General features: G+C 41.2%; 1 non-coding gene across 1 annotated transcript; it reads left to right on the forward strand.

Annotated features, from left to right (window-relative positions):
• The first annotated feature begins 21,897 nt into the window (after nt 1-21,897).
• Nucleotides 21,898-22,028, forward strand: LOC132224915 (small nucleolar RNA SNORA38). The gene has a single exon (XR_009450764.1). It is a non-coding gene; the product is annotated as a small nucleolar RNA SNORA38 (small nucleolar RNA).
• The last annotated feature ends 727 nt before the right edge of the window (nt 22,029-22,755 follow it).

Here is a 22,755-nt window from a genome sequence, read left to right on the forward strand (position 1 = left end):
CTATCATTCAAACTTGAAGGGGAAATAAGAAGCTTCACAGACAAAAAACGACTAAGGGAGTTTATCACCACCAAGCCAGCAATGCAAGAAATGCTAAAGGGACTGGTATAAAAAGAAGAAATAAAAAGCTAAGAAAGAACACAGGCACAAAAAATAGAAATGGCTACAAACAAGTACCTTTCAATAATAACTTAAAACATAAATGGACTAAATGCTCCAATCAAAAGACATCGAGTGGCTGAATGGATAAAAAAACATGACCCATATATTTGCTGTCTACAAGAGACCCACCTCAGAATAAGGGACTCACACAGACTGAAAATGAATGGATGGAAAAATATCTTTCAGGTAAATGGAAATGAAAAAAAAGCTGGGGTAGCAATACTTATATCAGACAAAATAGACATCAAAGTGAAGGCCATAACAAGAGATAAAGAAGGCCATTTCATAATACTAAAGGGATCAATACAACAAGAAGATATAACCCTGAAATTGATTTCAAGAACCAAGATGGCAGCATAGGTTAACGCCAGAGTTTGCTGCTTTGAACAACTACTTCAAAAGTGAAACTAAAGACGGAAGGGACATCACCCAGAACCACAGGAACGCTGGCTGAGTGGAAGTCTTACAACTAGGAGGAAAGAGAAACACGTACGGACACTCAGAGGAGGCGCAGTGCTGAAGTCAAACTCTGAGGTGCGGAGTGTGCGGAGCGGGCTGGCGGCAGAGGGCGCGGTTGGTGTTTTCAATCGAGAGGGAGTCACAGACTCTGAGCTCCAGATACAGGCGAGTCTTTAGGGACCCAGACTCAAACGGGAGAAGCGGGACTGCCTGGCTTCGGTCAGAGCGAGTGCAGCTTTCTCTCCGAGCTTTGCAGCGGGTGCTGGGACTCAGAGAGGCAGAGCCCCTGGGGACAGGACTGAGAGCCACCATAACTGCTCTCTCCGGCCCGCCCTGTTGATCCCGTGAGACCCACCTGCCCCGCCCAAGCCCTGCACAAAGGCATTTGCCGGATAGCCTCAGGCAAAGGCTAGATTAGCACCTCCCTAGAGGACAGAAGTTCTCTCACTGCAGACACAGCTAATTTTCACAGCCACTTGGCCTGGAGGTCAAACCCTCCCTGGTATTAGCTACAACAATCAAGGCTTAACTACAAGACTGCGCACAAAGACCACTAGGGGGTGCACCAAGAAAGCATAACAAAATGCGGAGACAAAGAAACAGGACAAAATTGTCAATGGAAGATATAGAGTTCAGAACCACACTTTTTTTTTAATTTTTTTTTTATTTTTCATCTTATTTTATAAGTTACAAGCAAAGTGCAGACTTATGTGTGTTACATGAAATCCATGGGTGATAGATTAGGGAGAGAGGAGAAAGAAAAGTGGGGAAACTTCTGTGATTGGATAAAGGCTAAAATGATAGGCACATACTTCTTTTACAATGGTGGACGTAAGATAGTTTCAAGTCAACAATGAACTCAATAACAACAAAGGGATCTCTGAACTCCCCCAGAGCACAGAAGGGTGCCTGTGCACGAGGTGTCCAAAATAAGAAAAATTCCTTTGATAATCCAAAGCTATGTTATCATAGATGCAAAAAGGCCGTACACAGGCTCAGTTAAGGTAAAGATTGACCTTTGTCAGGGAAGATGCCAGACTAGGGCATGACTACCCACCATGAGCTCCTTTCAGTTAGTGTTTTATTTCAGACCATCCTTTGTAGTTACTTAAAGTCTCTGAGTTTGCAAGGCCTCCACGCAGGACTTCCCTGAGCTAGTCAGGTTAACGTGGGGCCCCTTTTTTCTTCCATACACACTCCTTTTGTTCATAAATTAATATGAATTATGCATTGATGATCAGTGTTAGTGTTTTGTCTTGCTGAACAATGGACCATTGGGGATGATGCAAGACTATAACCTTAAATGGCATTCAAGGTGGAATTTTTATTATTATTCAAAATAAATAGGCAGGTGAATGGGAGGCCATGAGATCACATATGGCCTTGTTAAAAAATATTCTGTATCAATTTTAAATTTTGAGCTACCATGTGCAGAGTCCTCTTGCTGCTTGTCTTAGTTTTGGTATTTTGCATCTAGTATAACATTTACATACCAGGAACAAAAGCTACAGCATTAAAGCAGTAACACCGTTTAGGTATAAAAAATGTCTAGTGCTAGACTGAGGGGAATAAGCATCGCAACCAACCAAAATCACTTTCCATGTATTATCATAATTGTTTATTAAGCTAATTATATGTTTTCCTTCTGTATCCACTGTCCCTTGTACTTATGCTATGTTTGGACAGATGAATTAAGACTCTCTACTCTTTTGTTCTAATTGAACATCAGAATGTCACTGTCTAGTAGGTGGGAAAAAGTAGCAGGTATCCAAATTCAACTTTTCATATTTAATAAGGCAGGAGCCTGGGGAGATAGATATTGTTTCCATTAGAAAACCATAAGGAGGGTAATAACTATATAAAATCATCTGATGTACATTTAATCATAACAATGAAGTGATGTAGGAACAAGGTTTGAGCAGCAGCAATTTGTCAGCATCCAGGCCTTGCTGACTTCTTGGGGAAGCTGTCAGCCCCCATGGTCAGTGGTTTCTCGTCCTTGAAAAGTCTTCAATGTCCATGGTGGATGGAGGCCAGTGTCAGAGACAGATGTCCATCTGTGGTTAGGCCTCTGATAAGGGAAGGAAGGTCCTTTTTAACACGTTGGAGAGTCTTTAATGAATGTGTTTCAATAAACAAAAATCTCCTGGTTGTAAGTTTTTTTTTTTTTTCTGTAGCCATGTTCCCTCGCTAGGTTCTCCAGCCAGGTTCTGTCCAGGTTCTCCAGCCAGCAGAACCACACTTTTAAGGTCTCTTAAGAACTGTTTAGAAGCCGCCGATAAACTTAATGAGATCTACAAGAAAACTAATGAGACCCTCGATGTTATGTTGGGGAACCAACTAGAAATTAAGCATACACGGACTGAAATAACGAATATTATACAGACTCCCGACAGCAGACCAGAGGAGCGCAAGAATCAAGTTAATGATTTGAAATGCGAGGAAGCAAAAAACACCCAACCGGAAAAGCAAAATGAAAAAAGAATCCAAAAATGCGAGGATAGTGTAAGGAGCCTCTGGGACAGCTTCAAGCGTACCAACATCAGAATTATAGGGGTGCCAGAAGATGAGAGAGAGCAAGATATTGAAAACCTATTTGAAGAAATCATGACAGAAAACTTCCCCCACCTGGTGAAAGAAATGGACTTACAGGTCCAAGAAGCGCGGAGAACCCCAAACAAAAGGAATCCAAAGAGGACCACACCAAGACACATCATAATTAAAATGCCAAGAGCAAAAAATAAAGAGAGAATCTTAAAAACAGCAAGAGAAAGAAACTCAGTTACCTACAAGGGAATACCCATACGACTGTCAGCTGATTTCTCAACAGAAACTTTGCAGGCCAGAAGGGAATGGCAAGAAATATTCAAAGTGATGAATACCAAGAACCTACAACCAAGATTACTTTATCCAGCAAAGCTATCATTCAGAATTGAAGGTCAGATAAAGAGCTTCACAGATAAGGAAAAGCTAAAGGAGTTCATCACCACCAAACCAGGATTATATGAAATGCTGAAAGGTATCCTTTAAGAAGAGGAAGAGGAAGAAAAAGGTAAAGATACAAATTATGAACAACAAATATGCATCTATCAACAAGTGAATCTAAGAATCAAGTGAATAAATAATCTGATGAACAGAATGAACTGGTGATTATAATAGAATCAGGGACATAGAAAGGGAATGGACTGACTATTCTTGGGGGGGAAAGGGGTGTGGGAGATGCGGGAAGAGACTGGACAAAAATAGTGCACCTATGGATGAGGACAGTGGGTGGGGAGTGAGGGCGGAGGGTGGGGCGGGAACCGGGAGGAGGGGAGTTATGGGGGGGGGGGGAAAGAGGAACAAATGTAATAATCTGAACAATAAAGATTTAATTAAAAAATAAATATAAAATAAATAATAATAATAATAATAATAAAAAAGAAACAGCAAAAAAAAAAATAAAAAAAAATACTTCTGCTCTTCTGGATGTTAGCACTCTGACAGGAGGGCTCTTATTTCCAGACACTTACCAATTACCTGTAGCTCCACCAAGGGTTTCTCTTCTTCTTCAGTTTCTCCTGTAAGTAAACCTCATTCCTTTTCCTTCCTTTGGAGAGGGATGGCCCAGGCCCCAGGATTTATCCCTCCCAAAGGTTTCCCTTTCTCAGCCTACTTCTAAGGCTCTGCAGTCAGACCCAGTCAGGGGAAGGGTGAATGAGAAGAGCTTCCTCCACTTTTGTGGGGCACCCTGACTTCCTGTGCTCCCTTGGGCAATCTGGGGGTTAGTCCAACAAGGCTTCTTTGAAATTTCCTGTTGTATTTTGAAAAATTCATGCAATTAAAATATTTCAAATCCATACTTTTTTTGTATTATTCGAATATTTAAATATTAGAATGATATAAAGTTATATAAATAAAATAATGTTATTTCCCTTTCAATCTTCAAGTACATTTGACCCTTGAGCTTTATCCTATGATTGCAAGCTCTGTTCTTTGAACCTCTGGGGGTTATATATAAACTAGCTTGAGAAGTAAAACTGTGAAGAACAGCGAACCAGATGTTAGAGAATGTGGCTCTGGTCCTGGTTCTCCACTCATGGGCCCTGTGCCTGAGGGGCACTCCCTACTCTCTCCAAACCTCTGTTTCCTCATCTGTAAAATGGGGAGGTTGGAATCGAAGTTCTCTTCCCATCCATTCATTAGCATTTTTCTGTCTTGAATCACCTAGATTTTGTTTCAATATTTTGCCTCATTTCACACAAAATCATAGCCATCTTGTAATCTCTACAGACCTTTTGTTTGCAATATTTGTGGCTAAATGTTAGTTCTCCCTGGAAGGTTGTTGGGAGCCATCAAGAATAAAAGTTATTGCAAAGCTATTTGCATTAAGTAGAGAATAACATAATGTCATGTTAATTAATTTTATGCCCATTTGTTTCCAGTTGCAACCTGGCATTTTCATTTGAACATACATATGATATACTAGAGGCCCAGTGCATGAATTTGTGCACTGGTGGGTCCCTCAGCCTGGCAGGCAATTGGGGCCAATTGGGGCTGTCTTGCCCAGTCCCAATCAGATGATGGGGGCCAGCCAGCAGGGGAGGGACTTTGGGAGGGCTCCAGGGCGTGTCTGACCCTCTTGCCCAGTCCCGATTGGCCGGACGCCAACAGCAAGCTAATGTGTCCGTCAAAGTGTCTGCCTCCCGGTGATCAGTGTGTGTCATAGCGACTGATTGGTTGAACACTTAGCATATTGCACTTCTATTATATAGGATATTTATGTATGAAACGTGTATGAGCCTGTGTAATTAGGTTTGTCAAATTATATTAATGGCTTAAAGTCTCTTCCAGGCATAATGCTTAAAAAAATCAAAACATTTAATTAAAAGTAGAACTGGCTCAGCTGGAATGCCTCAGTGGTTGAGTGTCAACCTATAAACCAGGAGGTCACAGTTTGATTCCTGGTTAGGGCAAGATCCCCAGTGTGGGGGATGCAGAGGCAGCTGATCAATGATTCTCTTTTATAATTGATGTCTCTATTTCTCTCTCCCTTTCCCTTCCTCTCTGAAATCAGGAAGAAATATATATATTTTAAAAAGTAAAACTGTCTTGACTATTACAATTAAGGGAGAAATGTTAAAACCCACAATGGCTGGAGGCATTTTGAAGACACACACATACACATCTGAAATACTGCTCTGGGTCTTTATGTGACAAAAGTTGATACCATGTTTCAAAGTAATTGTAATTGAAGGGGGCTTGAGGGGAATGGCAGGAGATGGGACTGGAAAGGTGGGACTGAGTAGAACTGTTCCCTGACAAACACTCAGAGAACAGCTAGTTACCTATAAGGGAGCGCCCATATGACTGGTTTGGTGGTGATGAATTCCTTTAGCTTTTTCTTGTCTGTGAAGCTCTTTATCTGACCTTCAATGTTAAATGATAGCTTTGCTGGGTAGAGTAATCTAGGTCCTTGCTTTTCATCACTTTGAATATTTCTTGCCTCTCCCTTCTGGTCTGCGAAGTTTCTGTTGAGAAATCAGATGATGGTTGTATGGGTGCTCCCTTGTAGGTAACTAACTGCTTTTCTCTTGCTTCTTTTAAGATTTTATCTTTGTCTTTAACCCTTGGCATTTTAATTACAATGTGTTTTGGTGTCAGCCTCTTTTGGTTCATCTTGTTGTGACACTGCGCTTCCTGGACTTGTAAGTCTAGTTCTTTCACCAGTTTTCTGTCATTATTTCTTTAAATAGGTTTTCAACTTCTTTCTCCCTCTTTTTTCCTTCTGGCACCCCCATAATCCAAATGTTGGTACACTTGAAGTTGTCCCAGAGGCTCCTTACACTATCTTCATATATTTGTATTCTTTTTCCTTTTTGCTCTTCTGATTGGTTGTTTTACATTTTCTCATATTCCAAATCGCCGATTTGATTCTTGGAATCCTGTACTCTACTGTTGAATTTTTGTAAATTGTTATTTATTTTAGTTAGTGTATCCTTAATTTCTGACTGGTCCTTTTTTATGTCTTTGATATTATTATTGATTTCCTTGAAATTCTCATTAACTTCCTTGAGCATCCTTATAACCATTCTTTTGACCTCTATATCTAGTAGTTTTCTTGCTTCCATTTAATTTAGTTCTTTTTCTGGAGATTTCTTCTGTTCTTTCATTTGTGACATGTTTCTTTGTCTCCACATTTTGGCTTCTTCTCTGTGTTTGTTTCTATGTATTAGGTAGAGCTGCTGTGTTTCCTGGAATCGGTAGAGTGGCCTTATGTAGTAGATGTCCTGTAGGGCCCAGTGGCTCAGCCTTGCCAGTCACTTGAGCTGGCCACTCTAGATACCCCCCTGTTTAGGCTGTGTGCACTATCCTAGTTGTAGCTGAGCCTTTATTACTGGTGGCATCACTGGGAGGAATGGATGCCTAGACCAGCTGCGACTACAGTGGAAGAGCTGCTGTGCAGGAGACACCCTTGTGGAGTAGGACTTGCTTTAGTGGGCCTGTGGTGCTCACTGAGTCCACCCCTTGAGTGTGTCACTTGTGGATGTGGTAGAGTTGTAATCTGGCATGGTCTGAAGCTCTCCAACAGGTGCATGGGATCTAAGGCCTCCCAAGAGGTGTAAAGTCAGCCACTGCCTATGCCCTGCCTGGGGCTACACTGCACGAGCTACAGAGTAATCTACAGATGGCTGCTACTTGTGCTGGGCTTGGAAATGCCCAGGAGAGGCCAAGTTATGAACCTTGGAAAGCTGCTACTAGTGCCGGGTGTGGGGCTACTTATTGAGAGGTGTGGGTCACACTGAGTCCAGTTGCTGCTTGAGAGATTTTAGGAAAGTCTGAAACCTGAGCCAGGACAGGCCATTCATATAGAAAAGCTGTTGCAAATGGCTTGGATGGTGCTACAAATCAGGTGGGTAGGATTTCAGAGAATCACCAGGGTGGGGAGAACATTGTGGACCAAGTTGATGGAGACTCAGATATAGTGTCCACCTGTCAGCTCTGTGGGGGTTCGGGGGAGGTTCCAGCACTCTTGTCTTGGAGAAAGCTTCCTCTGAGTTCCTGCCCCAATACCAGACAACTCAGTTTCTCCCAGTATGTCCATGGAATCCCTTAAGCCACTTCCCCAGCACTGGAGCTCAGAGGGAGTGAGTCTGAGTAAGTCTGTGTGGGGGCCATTTAAGAGAAATGCCTGGGACTCCAGAAGTCTCCTTGCCACTCAGCCTGAAGTTATGGGGACGCTTCTTATCACTGGAACCCTGAGCTGGGGCCTGGTGTGGGGCTGTGACTCCTTGCTCCTCATGGGAGGCCTCCTCAGCCAAGATATCCCTTTCAATGAAAACATGCCTTACAGGTTGTGAGACCAGCCTGTTCAGTGCCTCCATACCTCCTACCAGTCTCAATATGCTTTCTTCTTCAATTATCTAGTTGTAAGACTTCCATTCAGCCCAATTTCAGGCAATTCTGAATGATTGTATTTTAGTTATAATTTTTTGTCGTTGTTAATCCTCACCTGAGAATAATTTCCCATTGATTTTTATAGAGAGTGGAAGGGAAGGAGATAGATAGAGAGAGAAAAATTGATGTGAGAGAGATACATCAATTGTTTGCCTCCTGCATGTGCCCCAACTGGGCCAGGGATTGAGCCTGCAACTGAGTACGTAATCTTGACTGGAATAGAATCCGAGACTGATGCTCTGTCCACTGAGCCAAACCTGCTAGTTGTAATTTTGATGTGGTTGTGGGAGGATCTGAGTACCAGTGTTTACCTAGCCACCATCTTGGTTCCTCTCTGAAGGTGTATTTTAAATAAATAAAATAATTTTGGGGCTCTGAATCAACACAACAGACAGATGGTTATAAGTATGGGTCTAGTCCCCAGATTGTACAGAGAATGACCTTTATTGATGGATCCCATGCAAATTTACATCCTATAAGAGAATAGTTAGAAACCAGAATAGACCTCACTATAGGAGTGAAACCTTATTTATTACTAACTGAAAAACAACGTAGACCTTTGACTCAGGAAAATAAAACAATTTTAATACCCTCTTCACCTATTTGTTTAACCTTTAATATGTGCAGCTTTTATTTAACCACATCCCTACCCTGTTTAACGTATGAATTGCCTTCATACTGCCCCCAATTTTTCAATGTGGCTTCCAAGGTCCCATTTACCATTGACAGCCTCATCTCTTGCCACCTTATTTCTCCTTTTTTTTAGCATTAAGTTCCAGGCATGCACTTCCTTCTGTTCCCAAACCGGCAAAGTTTTTTTCCTGACTTTCCTGTGCTTTCTGTTTCTTCTGTGTAAATGTACCTCCTCCCATTGCCCTGGTTTTCAATTCAATTTAGGCATCACCTCTTCTGGGTTATCTCAGGGGCCCTTGGCTGTCTGCTCCCTGAGCACTTGGAGCTCCCTTATCATATCACTTGTTACCTGTAGTACATTTATTGCTTAATTGTCAGCTTTTCCCATCCTATATAATAAAAGCCTAATATGCTAAGTATCTGGTCGTCTGTTTATCTGTTCAACCAATCAAAGCATAATATGCTAATGATATGCTAAGGCCACTGATGTGCACTGACTATCAGGGGGCAGACAATCGACTGGTCAACCAGTTGCTATGACGTACACTGACCACCAGGGGGCAGATGCTCTGACTGGTAGGTTAGTTTGCTGCTGGGATCCAGCTGATCCCGACTGAGCAAGATGGTCTGGACACACCCTAGAGCCCTCCTGTGGTCCCTCCCCAGCTGGCCAACCTCCCATGTCCCTCCCCGGCCCTAGTGTGCACCGGTGGTGTCCCTCAGCCTGGCCTGCACCCTCTTGCAATCCTGGACCCCTCAGGGGATGTTGGCGAGCCAGTTTCAGCCTGATCCCACAGGCTAGGCCGAGCGACCCCACTGGTGCACAGATTCGTGCACTGGGCCTCTAGTTAGATAATAATCTCCAAGGGGGCAGAGACCAAGTTTGTTTTGATCACTGCTGTATCCTTATTATTTTAAACAAGGATGTCATGCAGTAGGCACCCAATAAATACTTCCTGAATGAGTGTTTAATTTTAGAAATCAGAAGCTTTTAACTTTAAACCAACCCATAGTTTAGCTGTCTAAGTGTCCCCAAGACCTCCAGCTTGTTGCACTGAACTTATCTGTTAAGATTGAGTGAAATTTCTGGCTTGTGTCTCCATCCTGTTTATGGCAGTAATCTTATCTTTGTAGAGCACTGGGGGATAGTTCCATTTTCCCCAAGCATCTCTGTTGACTTTTTCCCAAGCATCTCTGTTGACTTTATCTCCTGTGCCTACTGGCCCTTTGCCACACTGTGGTTCTCTGCCAGACACCATCCCAACTCCCTAAGTACCCACACTGCCCCCTTCAAGGCTCTATGTGTCATGGTGTGGTTACTTGGCAGTGCAGCAAAGCAAGCAGCTTGCAATAAACTATGACACATCTCCGTTTTGAATGGTCCTATGTCTATTTTGATCTCTGAGATTTTTTGTTTTCGATGGAGGGTTCCTGTGATGATTCTGGGCCCTCTATGTCTTCTTTCCTTCTCCTAGATCCCCAAATTCCTGTTAATTTCTTATGCGGACTCAGCTTAGCTATTTCATTGTCTGATTTTTGCTCAACTGGGTTCTGTCCCTAGTCTTTTATTTTCATAAACCAATATGTCCATAACCACAGAGTGTGAATTTAGAGGGTGGGCTCTAGGGCCAAACAACCTGGCTCCAAATCGAGTTCCACATTTCCCGGCTGCATGGCTTCCCTATGCTACTTAACTTCTACCTGCCTTGTGCCTGTGTCTGTATGATGGTTATGCTAGTGATATAAAACAGTAACTGTTATGAGGATTAAATGAGTCCATACAGGTAAAATACTTAGAAAAATGCATGGCACACAATAAACATCTGCTAAATCTTAACTCTTTTGGCTAGTAAGGTGTATGCATAATCAAGACAGCTTTCTGCCTGAAAGACATTCTTCAGAAAGCTATTTAAGCACCAGTGCATTTTCCTCATCACACTAATTCCAAGTCATCTGCCAATTTTCTAAGATGCCTTCTGACTATTGTCAGCATATAGGACTGGCTGAGAGTGCCAGCGTAGGGTCAGGCTGGGTTTAGAGCTTGGTTCCACCTGGTTTCCTATGTGATCTTCAGAAATCAATTCAATTTGCTGAGACTAAATTTCCTCTGGGGGACAATCCTGCTCCCTAGAGTTTGTGTTAAATGAGCTCATGTATGTACAGAGTGTAGTGTTGAGTATGTAATAACTACTTTATAACTGTAAGTGATTATTACTATTAGTTTTGTTACATTTTTTACATAATCAAGAGTGGCAGCATGTGCTTCTGAAAGGCTGAAGAATTAAGTATCACCTCACTTCATCATACCCTCTGGTGCAAAATATCTTCTCATGTATTTAGAAGAGGCTATTAGTCTTAGAGCTCAGTTGGAGCTCTTACAGAAGGGTTAAGGGAAGAGGCACAAAATACATTTTTGTGAAAAGAGTGATGAAACTGTCCTATATGGCACTTCCTCCATTGTTGGAATCAGAAAATATTTAACAGAAAGCTTCTGTTTTCTCAAGGGGCCCTAGCTCTGCAGGAGTAGAACTTTCTGCTCTTCTGACTGGTTAGTGCATGGATAAATGTAAACTTGCTATCCAGCAGAGACTGACAGAGCGATACCCTAATGGAGCCATTGGCAAAGGATAAAACCGAGATAGAAACAAAGCTGCATTCCAAATAATGCTCAGTGCCTTTCTGGTTATGTTCCATTATAATCCATCCCCATGAGAGGCACGCTGGACCATTTTAAGGCTATTATATTGTAATTTCAGGGCTGACTGTAAATTTAAAAGAATACATATGCACAGTTTCTTAAAAATTGAGATAAAATGGATAAAAATGTAAGATCTGCCACCCAGAATCCAAATTCCAAAGCCGGTGAGATGTTGAAATACTGCTCTGCATTTTATTTGAACTCAATAGACAACACATTTCAGAAAAAAATCCAAACTTTAAACAATTGTTCTTGTGCTGATTGCATAAACATATATATCAAAGAGGGTAGAGAATCAAAGATTCAAAGGCGACAAGGACCTTTCAAGAGCTAAACGATCCTGAATTTAGTTTGACTCTTCAGCTAAGATGTATTAAAAATGTGAACAGTCGCTTCCTTGTTCAGGTGGCAGTTAAATTCTGTGACTAGAACCAAGTACAAAGAATAGTGTATCTTGTACAAAAAGCAAGTGCCCATTATGTTATTCAATGGCACCAATTCTCCTATATTTGGGCCACTCAAGGGAAAAAAAAGTCTGAACGAAAGCTCTTGCCAAGAATTTTTTAAGACTCAGATTTTGCTAGGTAATAAAGTTTATGTAGCTGTACCGCATGGGCTACTTTGCAGACAATCTGTGGTTCAGGCACACTGCAGAATTTTCTTTTTATTTCTTTTAATAAACATTCCTCACAGTTAGACTTATTGATAGTTTTAAGTGAAATAGCTTCAACTTTTAGTACTTTCTTCCTAAGTCAGCAGCTACCTGAGGAAGCTTTGGATTAGAGGGAGAAGTACAGGAAGACATTAAAACCACATTATTCATTCTGCTGTCAGATGGGTCCCTACCCTGACCTAAGCTAGAGGAAAGGTCTCCATTTTCTGATACGTTCTCTAATATCCAGGGGCCCCATGATCAACTCAGGACCATTTCTGGGCATGAAGCCAACTTTCTTTGACATTTGCTGTGCTCTTGAAAGTAGTGCTGAATCTTGTCATAGCAGGAAATAGTGGTTGAAGCTTCAAAAAAACAAACTAACAACAACAACAACAACAAACAACAACAACAACATCCAAATAAAAAAAACAGAAAACAAACCATACCCTGATTTATAAATTGAAAGTTCTGGAAAGAATTTTAATGGTTATCTAGTCCCAATACCTCCTTTTACAAATGAGAAAACAAAGGCCTAGAGGAGGAGCCTACCTAAGTAACATAATGTATGAGGTTGGAACAGGAACTGGTATTTTCTTGCTGGTTTGGAGGCACATGTCCTGTTACTGTGTTTATCTACTTGGGTTTATCTTTTATATATATATATTTTATTGATTTTTTACAAAGAGGAAGGGAGAGGGATAGAGAGTTAGAAACATCAATGAGAGAGAAACATCGATCAGCTGCCTCCTGCACACCTCCTCCCCCCACTGGGGATGTGCCCGCAACCAAGGTACATGCCCTTGACCAGAATCAAACCTGGGACCCTTGAGTCCGCAGGCTGACGCTCTATCCACTGAGCCAAACCGGTCAGGGCCTTGGGTTTATCTTTTAATGAAGAGTAGCTACATTGCTTGGCACACTTTGGGCTTCATGCACTCAAAATGGCTGACATTATTCAGGTCTACATAGAAACGCTTGAATTAATTCACCAATACTTGTGCAACTGGATGCTATTGCAGTGCCATCTGTGAACCCTGTGAAACTTTCAGGTTATTATGTAAAAACAATTCAGTTTGGAGAGAATTCTTGTGCATCAAGAGAGTGAGGTCTTCAATTTCTTTTCTACACTCTTGAGTGGGAACACTTGTGGAGTGGGTACCAGCTGGCGCCTCTCAAGCAGTACACTATCTCCTGAAAGGTACATAGTTCCAGCAGGCCAGGCTCTGTGGTAGGTGTGGCTGAAATGTGGTCAGTTTTCTATTTCTAAACATGCCCTAGGTACCTCTGCCCGCACTGCCCCATGGTTCTGGTGGTCCTCACATGAACTGACCCTGGGATTCTGCCCTGGACCTCAGCACCTCTTCATGGCAACCACAGCTCAAGGATCCCTGAGACATGGAGGATTAGACAGTGAAGCGTTGCTTCAGGTTCTCAGCTCTTTATTTCTCCTGTTAACCTCTCAAATATGGACAGTGAGTAAGCCACACATTTGCAATCCTCTTTTCAGTTTTCTGTTTCTATATTCAGCCTAATTGTCATTCTGACTGGGTTCTAATAGTGGTCTCGCCTCTTAGGTCTTTCTAACAATCACACATTATTGTTTTGCTTATGTGCAATGGTCATCCGCAAAAACTCCCATCAGAAGCATCCTGCTTTGGCTTCTCCTCCTCCTGCTAGGGATCTCTCATCACACTGAGGTTTTTTGTTGTTGTTATTTTGTTTTTTTTTTTTCCATTCAGTTCTGTTATCTAATCCCCTTTCTCACATAAATAATGTTTTACACCACTTTAACTTTCTAGTATATATTAGAAGACTTGTCTGATGCATTTATCATCATAACATTCCTATGAGATAAACCCTATTATCATCTCTCCTTTGTAGATGAGGAAACTGAGGTCTAAAAGATTAAATAATGACTGGTAAGTGGCAGATATAGGATTGAGACCTTAGGCTTTCAGCCAGTATACTATACCAGTCCCGCCCATCTGAAACTGGCTTCAGCTTCTTGAGTCTTGCTGTTGAACTTAAGCACAAGAGTGACATTTCTCAGTGACTGTTAGTACCAACGCCACGCCAGGAGCAGCAGGATCATTCCCAAATTTAAATTGCTACTTGCAATTCTGTGAGCTCAGAGTACAAAATCTCATACAGTTTGCACCATGTCTTTGCATTCCCATTTTTTTGCAAATATCTTTGATACTGAACTATACTAGACCTATTATTGTCCTTTCGGCTCCTCTGATTTACTGTCTGTTGGATACATGGTCCTTCACAAAGCAGGAGGCAGGGTGGGGGAAATAGGGAGAAGGAACCCATATTTTATTTCAGTTAATATTTTATTTCAGTTCTGGCTACCTTTCTGTACCATGGAAAAACTCACATATACAAGTTTCAATGACAAACTGGGAAGGAGAATGATTTTCTTTACTCTCTTGAAAAATCTTCCATGGATTTTGTGTAATTGGAGAGTAGCCTTTCCAGCACAGAAGTAGAGAATTTGTTCCATTTCTATCTATTGTTTCAATTTTTAGTGACTCTGTAAAATTGCAACAATATTGTAAGGATCACTTTTGATTTGAAAGTCTGTTTTGAAGGAGCTCACATACTGAAGAGGACAAGTTGATGAGAGATGTGGTGAAGGACGTAGTTTTTCAGTAAAAAATGTCAGCTCCTGGAGTAAGATTTTGTGTTGCTTTGGGTGTGTGAAGCTGTGTAAAGGTATTTTTAGATATAAAAATACACAGTTAGAAGGACATTTTATTGGCTTTGGAGATAGTAACATAGAAAGTTTGGAACTTGGAATGGTCCCTGAGAGTCTAAGTCAGGGGTGGGCAAACTTTTTGACTTGAGGGCCACAATGGGTTCTTAAACTGGACCGGAGGGCCGGAACAAAAGCATGGATGGAGTATTTGTGTGAACTAATATAAATTCAAAGTAAACATCATTACATAAAAGGGTACGGTCTTTTTTTTTTTAGTTTTATTCATTTCAAACGGGCCGGAATCCGGCCCGCGGGCTGTAGTTTGCCCATGGCTGGTCTAAGTGCTACAGTATTGATAATCAGAGAACTTACTTTCACATTGGTTTGAGAGAAGTCAGATGGACAAAGCAGAAGTTTTCTCTGACATTAGTATCTTAATAAAAAATGTGGTACATTTACACTATCGAATACTATGCAGCAGTAAAAAAGAAGGATCTCTTGTCCTTTGAGACACATAGGGGGACCTGGAGAGTATCATGCTAAGGGAAATAAGCCAGTCAGGGAAAGACAAGTATCACATGATCACACTCATATGCCCAATCTAAACTGATGAACAAAATAAAGAAAATCAAGATGACGGCATAGGTAAACACTAATTCGGCTGCCTCCCACAATCACATCAAAATTACAACTAAAATACAGAACAGCCATCATTAAGAGCCACCTAAAATCTGGCTGAACGGAAGTCCTACAACCAGAGAAGTAGAGAAGAAAGCACACTGAGAGTGGTATGAGGCAAAGGAGTGGAACGGGCTGGTCAGACACCCACGTGAGGCTTTATATATATATATATTTTTTAATTTTCTTGTTTAAAGTATTACAAATAGTAGTACATATGTCTCCTTTTTTTCTCCCATTGACCTTTCTCCAGTGCCCCCTACCCCCCAACACATGCCCTACCCCTTCTCCCCACCCCCAGTGTCTTGTGTCCATTGGTTATGCTTATATGCATGCATATAAGTCCTTCGGTTGATCTCTTACCCGCCCCCCGAAGACTCCCCAGATTTCCCGCTATAATTTGACAGTCTGTTCGATGCTTCTCTGCCTCTGTATCTATCTTTTTGTTAATTAGGTTATAATGTTATTTATTATCTATAAATGAGTGAGGTCTTGTGGTATTTTTCTTTCACTGACTGGCTTATTTCACTTAGTGTAATGCTCTCCAGTTCCATCCATGCTGCTGCAAATGGTAAGAATTCCTTCTTTTTTTTATAGCAGTGTAGTATACTATTGTGTAGATGTACCATAGTTTTCTAATCCATTCATCTGCTGATGGGCATTTAAGCTGTTTCCAAATCTTAGCTATTGTAAATTGTGCTGCTATGAACATAGGGGTGCATATATCCTTTCTGATTGGTGTTTCTGGTTTCTTGGGATATAGTCCTAGAAGTGGGATTACTGGGTCAAATGAGAGTTCCATTTTTAACTTTTTGAGGAAACTCCATACTGTCTTCCATAGTGGCTGCACCAGTCTGCATTCCCACCAGCAGTGCAAGAGGGTTCCTTTTTCTCCACATTCTCTCTAGCACTTGTCATTTGTTGGTTTGTTGATGATAGTATTCTGACAGGCGTGAGATGGTACCTCATTGTTGTTTTGATTTGCATCTCTCAGATGATTAGTGACTTTGAGCATGTTTTCATATGTCTCTGGGCCTTCTGTATGTTCTCATTTGAAAAGTGTCTATTTAAGTCCGTTGCCCATTTTTTGATTGGATCGCTTATCTTCTTTTTGTTAAGTTGTATAAGTTCCCTATAAATGTTGGAGATTAAACCCTTATCGGTGATAAATTGGCAAATATGTTCTCCCATGCAGTGGGCTTTCTTGTTGTTTTGTTGATGGTTTCTTCTGCTGTGCAGAAGCTTTCTATATTGATGTAGTTTCATTTTTTTAATTTTCTCCTTAGTCTTCATTGCCCTAGTAGCTGTGTCTGTAAAGATATTGCTACAACATGTGTCTGCTATTTTGTTGCATATGGAATCTTGTAGAATTTTTATGGATTACTGTCTTACATTTAAGTCCTTTAGCCATTTTGAGTTTGTTTCTGTCCATGGTGTAAGTTGGTGGTCTATTTTCATTTTTTGCATGTATCTGACCAAATTTCCCAACACCATTTATTGAAGAGACTGTTTTGATTCCATTGCATTATCTTGCCTCCTTTGTCAAATATAAATTGAGCATAACGGCTTGGGTCGATTTCTGGGGTCTCTGTTCTTTTCCATTGGTCTATATGTCTGTTCTTGTGCCAGTACCAGGCAGTTTTGAGAATCGTGGCTTTGTAATATAGCTTGATATCTAGTATTGTGATCCCTCCAACTTTGTCCTTCTTTCTCAGAATTGCTGTGGCTATTCGGGGTCTTTTTTTTTTATTCCAGATGAAATTTTGGAGAGTTTGCTCTAGATCTTTGAAGTATGCTGTTGGTATTTTAATGGAGATTGCATTGAATCTGTAGATTGCTTTGGGTAGTATGGACATTTTAATGATGTTGATTCTACCAATCCATGAGCATGGTTTTACCAAGTTTCTGACAAAGAATTGTTTTAGGAACTCATGCTCTTCTCTAATAAAAACAAAACTATTCTACCACAGTAGACCATTGAATCATACAATTGTTTGATGTCCTTAGCAAAATGATTCCAGTCCATATATTGACTTCCTAGTTATGGATATAATCACTACATACAAAGAAATAGAGGCTCTCTCTTTTGGGAGATTGGTTTGGTTTAAATTTCTTAATTATCATGTAATTCATAACCTGTATAACCCATAAATCAGAATATTGTTTTTCTACTTCCTCCAACACTTTTGTGCATCTTTTTGTAATTTCCAATCACTAGACACTCATTTATTCATCCATTCAGTTATTCATTAATTCATTTATGCTATTGCATACCAGCAAATGAATAGCATGTGCAAAAAGAGTGGCAATTCAGGCCATTTCTGCAGGAAACTCTCTAGCTTGCTAGAAGTATCCGACATTCTTATTGGTTTTAAAGTCAAAGGGTTAGTTTTGAGTCTATTACTGTTGTAACAAATGATCACAAACTTAGTGTGCTAAACCTACAAATTTATTATCTTACAGTTTTGTAGTTCAGAAATCCAACATGGGGCTCACGGGATAAGATCGAAGAATTGGCAGGGCTGTGTTCTTTCTGCAGGACCTGGAGGAGACATGTTTCCTTGCCTTTTCTAGCTTTGAGAGGCCACCTGCACTCCTTGGTTCATGTCCCTTCTTTCCATCTTCAAAGCTGGCAATGGTGTGTTGAGTCCTTTTTACATTGTATCTCTCTGATGCTTCATATGTATATGGATATTATATATATCCTTAGCTAGCAAAGTTTCTCCACTTTTAAGGAGAAACTTTGATTAGATTGAGCACATTCAGAAAATTCATAATAATCTTATCTCAAAATTCTAAACTTTAGTGACTTTTCTTTGTTCCACATAAGGTAACATTCACAGGTTCTGAGGAATAGGATGTGGGCATCTTTGGGATTATTCTACTGAACAAATAGAATATGAAGATGCTCTTCAACCCTTATAGTCTTTGCAAGTGCATTTTAAATAAAGAAAATTGCTATTTATGAAAGTAGTCTCATGATCCTATATAATCCTATATAATAAAAGCCTAATATGCTAAGTGTCCAGTTGGCTGGTCGTCCATTCAACCAATCAAAGCATAATATGCTAATGATATGCTAAGGCCACTCAACTGCTTGCTATGATGTACATTGACCACCAGGGGGCAGACAGTTGACTAGTCGACCAGTCACTATGATGTGCACTGACCATCAGGGAGCAGACAAGTCGACTGGTCAACCAGTTGCTATGACATGCACTGACCACCATGGGGCAGACGCTTCGACTGGTAGCTTAGCTTGTGGCTGGGGTCCGGCCAATCAGGACTGAGCAAGAAAGGCTCGACATGCCTTGGAGCCCTCCCGCAGTCCCTCCCCAGCTGGCCAACCTCCCGCGTCCCTCCCCAGCCCCAATCGTGCACCGGTGGTGTCCCTAGGCCTGGCTTACGCCCTCTTGCAATCTGGGACCCCTTGAGGGATGTCAGAGAGCCAGTTTTGGCACGAGCCCACAGGCCAGGCCGAGGGACCCCATTGGTGCACAAATTCGTGCACCAGGCCTCTAGTTAATAAATAAAAGATAAAGCTACATTCTTTACTAATGTACTGAAGTGCATACTACAGATCTATTAGGTGCAGTATTTGACTCCTAGAGGACAGAGCACTTTTCCATCACTACAACAGAAACATACTGAGAGACCAAAATATTAATAACAAAAGACTCAGTAAGTGGAGAATGAAATAAGATCCACAGGCCTGCCAATTTCCAGGAAAATCTAGACTAATGTTCTGTATTATATTTTCTTCCTTACAAGAAAAGACAAAACCCACACAGCTGAACTGAATACAGAGAATTTCACATGAACAAAGATATTTCCATTTTCCCAGCACACATAAGTAGACCATCTCTTTTTCTAAAAAATTTACTTTCTGGGTGAATTTGGTCAAAATGGGGAATACTGAAATGCTTTATTATCTTGGAACAAAAGGAATGAGAATATTTATTACAGTTTCCTAATATGTAAACAAGGAAACAAGGAAAAGCTCTAAAATATGTCTTAAAATAAGTTACAGGATTGCCAGTGCAGAGATGACTGCCCTGGAATGTGGGTGAAGTGACATTTGACCACAAAAAAGGGACGGGACACAGTTTCAGTGTGTTGTACGTGACGGGGTCAAGCTTGACACCTGGCCATCATTTCTTTTTGTTTCAAATGTAATCCTATAGACGTTGAAAAAAGAGATAGAGGAAGACATAAACAGATGGAAGAAAATACCATGTTCTTGGATTGATAGAATCAACATCATTAAAATGTCCATACTACCCAAAGCAATCTATAATTCAATGCACTTCCCATTAAAATACCAACGGCATATTTCACAGACCTAGAAGGAACTCTCCAAAAATTCATCTGGAATAAAAAAAGACCCCGGATAGCTGCAGCGATCCTGAGAAAGAACAAAGTAGGTGGGATCTCAATACCAGATATCAAGCTGTATTACAAAGCCACTGTTCTCAAAACTGCCTGGTACTGGCACAAGAATAGACATACAGATCAATGGAATAGAATAGAGAGCCCAGAAATCGACCCAAACCAATATGCTCAATTTATATTTGCTCAATTAATATTTGACAAAGGAGGCAAGAACATACAATGGAGTCAAGATAGTCTCTTCAATAAATATTGTTGGGAAAATTGGAGAGATACATGCAAGAAAATGAAACTAGATCACCAACTTACATCATACACAAAAATAAACTCAAAATGGATAAAGGACTTAAATGTATGATGGGAAACCATAAAAATACTAGAAAATTCCAAAGGCAACAAAATCTCAGACATATGCTGAAGCAATTTCTTCACTGATACAGCTCCTAGGGCATTGGAAACTAAAGAGAAAATAAAAAAATGAAACTACATCAAAATAAAAAGCTTCTGCACAGCAAAAGAAGCCATCAACAAAACAACAAGAAAGCCCACTGCATGGGAGAACATATTTGCCAATGTTATCACCAATAAGGGTTTAATCTCCAACATTTATAGGGAACTCATACAACTTAACAAAAAGAGGATAAACAATCCAATCAAAAAATGGGCAAAGGACCTAAATAGATACTTTTCAAACGAGGACATTCAGAAAGCCAAGAGACATATGAAAACATGCTCAAAGTCACTAATCATCCGAGAAATGCAAATCAAAACAACAAAGAGGTACCATCTCACACCTGTCAGAATGGCTATCATCAACAAATCAACAAACGACAAGTGCTGGAGAGGATGTGGCGAAAAAGGAACACTCGTGCACTGCTGGTGGGAATGCAGACTGGTGCAGCCACTATGGAAGACAGTATGGAGTTTCCTCAAAAAACTGAAAATGGAACTCCCATTTGACCCAGTGATCCCACTTCTAGGACTATATCCCAAGAAACCAGAAACACCAATCAGGAAGGATATATGCACCCCTATGTTCATAGCAGCACAATTCACCACAGCTAAGATCTGGAAACAGCCTAAGTGCCCATCTGTAGATGAATGGATTAGAAAACTGTGGTACATCTACACGATGGAATACTATGCTGCTGTAAAAAAGAAGGGATTCTTACCATTTGCAACAGCATGGATGGAACTGGAGAGCATTATGCTAAGTGAAATAAGCCAGTCAATGAAAGAAAAATACCACATGATCTCACTCATTTATGGATAATAAAGACCATTATAAACTTATGAACAAAAATAGATACAGATGCAGAGCAGCCTCGAACAGACTGTCAAACTACAGCGGGAAGGCTGGGGAGGGTTGTATGCATGCATATAAGCATAACCAATGGACATAAGACACTGGTGGGTAGGGGAGGCCAGGGGATTGTCAAGGGCGGGAAAAAAAAGGAGACATATGTAATACTCTTTGTAATACTTTAAGCAATAAAACAATTAAAAAATGTAATCCTATATAATAAAATTCTAATATTCAAATCGACTGAATGGTGGAATGACTGGTCGCTATGATGTGCACTGACCACCAGAGGGCGGGTGCCCCACCCCTTGGTTGAGGCATGTTGGGGAAGCAACCAATTGATATGTCTCTTACATGGATGTTTCTCTCTCTTTCTCCCCCTCCCTCTCTCCCACCCTTCCACTCTGTCTGAAAAGCAATAGGAAAAAAATATCCTCTGGTGAGGATTAACAAACAAACAAAAAGTTTAGGTCCTGCCCCAAGGTGCTCAAAGCCTGAGAGAGAGCCATGTAGGAAGACAAGATGGAATGAGAAACCTTACTGCCAGGCTCAGGGAAGACTTCTCGAGGACACTGGCATTTGCGCAGGGCCTTGGAGTGTATACAGGAACTGGTCAGTAGAGGGAGGAGAAAGGTGGAAGGAAGAGCAGGAGCAAAAGAACACAGAGGTGGGAGGAGACCATGAGAAGTTCTGAGCCCAGGACAGGAGGCTGGAAAGATGGGCTCGAGCCAGAATGAAAGGACACAGACCTTGGGCCAAGAAATTAAAATTTTATCCTTTAACCCTCCTACAAAAGTGTGTCTGTAGTTCCCTGTCTTTGGACACATAAGAATTGGAGGCAAAGACATGTGGACTTGGAGAAGTCTGGAGCCAGCTTGCTCCCTGCAGGCTCAAGAGCCACCATCCCACGTAGGGGAAAAATATTTATCCTTTAAGCCGTTGGTTCTCAAACTTTAATGTCCATAAAACTTATTTGAGTACTTGTTACAAATTCAGATCTCCAGGCCTGCTCTCAGAGCTTCCAAATCAGCAGGTGCATATTTGACAAGCAGATGATTCTAATGCAAGTGGCCTACTAAGGGGGGCGGCGGGGGGGCGGCTAGCAAACTACATGGTTTGCTGACAGTGGAACTGTCTTTATTCTCACTGCGCAGAAGATAGTGTGCACACAGCAATCCAGAGCCCCATTTAGCCACACCCACAGTGATTCCTTGATGTTACAATCCCATCCAAAAATACTCTGCCCTTATGCCAGGAGATAGGGGCAAGAAACAGTCCCCTCCATTCAAGACAACCAACCACACACGTGGCCCATACCTGGAAGGACAAGCCTAGGAAAGTGCCAGTCGTGATGCCTGGCCTGAGTACATGCTCAATAAAGGTGGCAAATAGGATCTCCTCTCCAGAAGGCAGAGGAACTCTAAGATCCTCATTTCAGCAAATTCAAAAATCTCATGGTAACAAACACCCAGCAAAGATTACCATTTTCCCCAAGACAACGTAGGTGAAAGAGCAGCCTCCTATACTGTGTTTATCCAGCCTTCCTTATAAAGGGGGTTTGGAAGTTCTTCTCCGGAGAGAAGTTGTACGATGGCAATATCTTCCTAGGCTCTAGCAGAGAGTTTCTGGCTGCTGCTGCT

This window comes from Myotis daubentonii, chromosome 1 (assembly GCF_963259705.1).
Source record: "Myotis daubentonii chromosome 1, mMyoDau2.1, whole genome shotgun sequence".
Taxonomy (NCBI): Eukaryota; Metazoa; Chordata; class Mammalia; order Chiroptera; family Vespertilionidae; genus Myotis; species Myotis daubentonii.